Source organism: Octopus bimaculoides, chromosome 4, assembly GCF_001194135.2.
Source record: "Octopus bimaculoides isolate UCB-OBI-ISO-001 chromosome 4, ASM119413v2, whole genome shotgun sequence".
Lineage (NCBI taxonomy): Eukaryota > Metazoa > Mollusca > Cephalopoda > Octopoda > Octopodidae > Octopus > Octopus bimaculoides.
Genome location: NC_068984.1, coordinates 136392821 through 136397757, shown reverse-complemented (window position 1 = coordinate 136397757; position 4937 = coordinate 136392821). Strand labels below are relative to the sequence as shown.

The 4937-nt window shown below is 33.5% G+C and overlaps 1 long non-coding RNA gene across 1 annotated transcript in view; it reads right to left on the bottom strand.

Annotated features, from left to right (window-relative positions):
* Window positions 1-938: 938 nt before the first annotated feature.
* The window catches only part of LOC128247638 (uncharacterized), a 31349-nt gene continuing 27350 nt past the window's right edge, over window positions 939-4937 (bottom strand). Inside the window, exon 3 of the long non-coding RNA XR_008264013.1 lies at window positions 939-999. This is a non-coding gene — a long non-coding RNA (uncharacterized LOC128247638). The remainder of the gene's footprint in view (window positions 1000-4937) is intronic.

Genomic DNA, 4937 nt, shown 5'->3' with positions numbered 1-4937 from the left:
AATTAAGCATCTTAACAAAACACAAATCCCATATTAATTAGTTGTTGCTGCAAAATAACCTTTCTGCAAATCTTTATTTATATTTTTGTGTTATCAGCATACATTTTTGTTTCATATTTTTTGTTTTTTTATATGGAACACCATGCTTATATTGTGTTCGTCACATTCAACATTTTCAAAGAGTGACTATCCATTGTTTCGCATTCTCTCACAAGACTGAAATTTCTTCCAACGCATTTCGCACAATACATATGAATATTGATTCTAAAAACAAAGGAAATAGTAATGTGGTGCATTTGTGTACAGTTGAATGCATTTTCATGCTATCTAGTACATAGGAAAGAAAGCATTAATGATCTTATTAACCAATATTTTGTGATTTACTTAGGTCTCTACTAATCACATAATGAATTATTGTTATGATTACTACATATTCAGCAGAAAATTGATTGAATGATGAAGTTCATCCATTTCCAAATAATGTTTATTGAAATATCGTACATCCTTTCCGTTTGTTATTTTGTATACGATGAAAGTTTGCGATTACATTGATTATATGACTCAAAGATACGTATCAAAATGGTTATATATATATATATATATATATATATATATATATATATATATATATATATATAGGGAGAATTCACAAAAAAAAAACAACAGACGAAGATGGGTGGTGTACAAAACAAACAGATGTATTAGTATAACGCTCGGGAATTAAAAAAGTCTTTAACATTTCGAGCCTACGCTCTTCCACAGAAAGGAACACAGAAAGAAACAAGGAGAGAAAAAATTTCTGTGTAGTTGTTAGCGATCTATCATGGCAAATATATATATCTTTATATACAGATAGAGAGAGAGATGGAGAGAGATAGATAGCAGCAGAAAGACACAGAGAGAAACTTGAAAATATATTTAAAAAATCCATCTCTTACAAATTGTGTGCAAATTCCATCATATCAGTAGTAAGCAAGCTCGTTCTCACAAAGCGTCATGCTGAAAAACAAACAAAAACCATTACAGCATATAATACTAGTAAATATGAAACAGAAAATCTACATTGCAGTTTGCCAACAAAGAAACGGATACTAATCCATGATATTAAAGTCATTCTCACTACACTGGAGATGGAAACATTGTTCTATGTTATTTAATGTGAAAGCAGCAGTTGTAACAGTCACTTTTGCGCAAACTAATATGGATGTAGCTATGAAAACGTCGATAACCAGAACTACAATCTACTAGCGAGAAACGGAGTTAACCTAACGCCATTGATGGAATTAATACGAGTGATAGTATGTTACATCTCAATTTTAATACAAACAAACTAAAAATACAATTACCTATGCACAAACAGCCACTAGAAATTACCATGCTTTACAATTGGACACAGAAGAAACCTCTCCTTTAGCATTAGCACTAAAGTATACTTTACACAAGAAGATCAATAATACTGAATGTCTCTCTGAAAGTGAAAAACACTTTCACACAAATTGGATCAAAGTTAAGGAGTAACAGAAAGAACAATAACTCACCCAAGAATACAGATAATGTATAAAAACAACAACAACTTAGATAATGTGTAACAACCTTGATATAACCTTATTTCTGATATTGATGACAGTAATACTAATACCCCCTCAAAATGCATTCTGTAAACCCCTCTTACAAACTAAAAGATATGTAATGTATATACCCCCATTAACTTAACATTTAATAAAAGAGTCTGCATTTCATTATATACAGAGGGAACAGAAGCACAACATTTACACTGTCCGAATTGAAAATTAGGTTTCTAAGACAAATACAGTAAGAGTCATAAAATGATGGCTACCCATCAACTTGATATTGGAGTCAGACACGGTTCCGAAAAACTGTGACAAGGCATTAAAATAGGGACGTACTGTGTTTCTCCACACCTGAGTCTCATAGAAGGTATGTAGAGAGTTTAAGAGTACCAAACTATATCCAAGAAAATGCATCCACATACCATTAATAGCATACAGACGAAAGAGCTAGCAGAATCACATGCATGCTGGACAAAAGGCTTAGCGGCATTTCTTTCAGTTCTGAAGGTTCTGAGTTCAAATGCCGCCGTGGTCAAGTCTAACTTGCTCCTCCCTTGTTATTTGCGTATCGTTAAAATAAGTACACCTGTTGAGCAATAGGGTCGATGTAATTAATTTACTCTCTTCTCAAAAATTGTTTGGTTCGTGCCAAAATAAAAACAAAATTAATTTGATAGAGGTTACAACACAATATTATGAGATAATTAAAAAGTAATTAACCTGCACTCGAGTATGTGGTGCAGCCAAGATGACATACTAAAAACAACTTCCAAGTCACAAAAATGGCACACATACAATGTATGGAACTAGAAAAGATCCCACACCTGTCACTGATCTAGTTACTGGACTTCCAATTCGATCACTTTGCGGAGTCAACATTCCCAACAACTACAGACTCTCATATTTTCTCTCAGTAATCATACACACGCTAGTAAAAATGTCACTTGTTGCCATTCATCTCTGGTTGCACTGAAGATCTCAGAAAAATCAATGATTGCAACTACTTCTCTGACCTCATAGATTGCTTTATAGGTGGCTTGGATGTAATATCACTTTACTCGTCAATTTATATTGATTATGTCGTATCAAGCGTGTGGAGATAATTTGTGAGAGTGGTATTGTATTTGGCAATCTCGATATCAATGTAGTCGGACTTCCAATAAGACTCATATATGAAAACGTATGGAAACAAATATGATCTGAAAATCTTTTCCCCACCAGCACAGAACAAGGTAGATCACCCACTATTATTTTGGTAGTGAAGAAGAGCTCCATTGAACGCTGGAAGCGATAGACCAAACCCTCAAAACTCCAGTTGGCGAAGACTAAATGAAAATGACAATAGGATATGTCGTTATTAAAAAAAAAACGACACTAAATCTACATATTTAAATTTAATAGTCCTATCGACTGAAGGTACGAGGCCTGAAAGGATAAAAGGCAAAGTCGACCTCAACAGAACTGGAACTCAGAACGCTAAGACGGACGAAATACTGCCAGTCATTTTGCCCGGTGTGCAAACGATTCTGCTAGCTCACCGCCTTATGTTTAATTTTAAAAATGAATTATATAAAGAATAGAAGGGTGTAATCATTGGTGCTTGGCATTACTGGAGAGCCAACCACCTTATCGTATAGTGGGATAAACAAATAAAAAACAAAGAAGCAAGCAAAAAACCCTAACCCTAACCCTAACAAAAACAAAACAAACAAACTCAAAAGCTATGTCATAGACAACACGCTTTATTCTGAAGATAATTGGAATTAATTATTGTTAATACAGATTCCTCGAAATTAATGATAGAATTATTCTAGCAAATTTATTCAAAAGAATTACCCGTCATTCTCTAGCCCTCTGAAGAAGTAGCAGGCTAGAAAATATTGCAAAAAAATTTGCTTTGGGGAAAGAATTTCTGAGATTGTTGAGAGAGGTAAAGAAGGCTCTACTCAATTCAGGAATTTTCTTTGCAACAGATACGCAATGATAGGGGAGAAAATCTAATTTTATGTTCTCTCGGGCATCAAATGTCGACGATCGGATAGTTTGTGCTTTTTTTTTTTTTTTTTTTTTTTTTTTTTTTTTTTTGGGTTTTTGTTATGATTCTTTTCTTTTGGTAGGGAAATAAATAATGAAAAATGACAAGAGAAGCAAACAACGAAAACCTGACTTCAGAGACTGAAATAAAAAACATAAAGCAATTTCAAAGGTGGAATAAATAAACAGATAAAACGGAACGGACAGAAAAGTGAGGATAAAAAAGTAACAGAGAGAGAGAGAGAGAGAGAGAGAGAGAGAGAGAGAGAGAGAGAGAATGCGTGTGAGGGAACAATATCTTCTATGATATCTAGAAATGGATTTACAAGAAAAATACATGAAATTATTATTATATGCAATGCTGCAACCAAACCGTACGCTTGAAATTCTGTTTCATTAATAATTTTCAGATGTCTTATTCCGGTGCTAAGTGACAAAAATATACAGGAAAACAATTTTCCTTTCCTTGTGCGGATGTTTGAAGGAACGAGCAGAGAGAAAAAAAAAGTGCCGAAGGCGATGTTATTTCTATTCTTCCGTCTTAATCAATACGTAGGATAAAATATGGAATCTGATTAGAATATCGATGATTTGAATCAGCCTCAGGTATACATCATAACGCTTCTAGCCTTTGATCCCGACCAATGAAAAAGAAGTCATTGCAATGTCTTCGATAGAGTATAACAGAGAAGCGGAGGATTTCGATTTCAACGAAGAGTATGAGGCTGTAATTATATTTATTCAGCGGATAACTGATATACATTATCCAACTGGCCTGGGTGTGATGTTATTTCCAATGAATTCATGTAAGCGGAATATACATACATACACACATATGTATGTATATATGTATGTATGTGTGTGTGTGTATACATACATATATGTATAGATTAGTATAAATATATATATATGTGTGTGTGTACGACTGAATATCTATCTGTTTGAGGCAGAGAGATGAAGATAATGAAATTAGAAAGGAAAACATACAAAATTAATATGATCATACATATGTACATAAATAATATGTATTGCATAGGTCTGCAGTGAAGCTGTACTCCTAGATGTACATATACCCTATCAGTGTTACCTGGACAATCGCTTTACTATACACGGGCAAACAAATGCACTTACATGCATGTATATACAAGCACTTCACTACCACATATGTTCAGTCAGGTATATTTACTCATATATACATATTAAAAGCATATAGTTAATAATGAACGATAGACATATAAATATACCCAGAAATATACACATGAATATACACAAAAATCTAAATGCATACATTTAGACTACACACACACACACACACACACACACACACACACA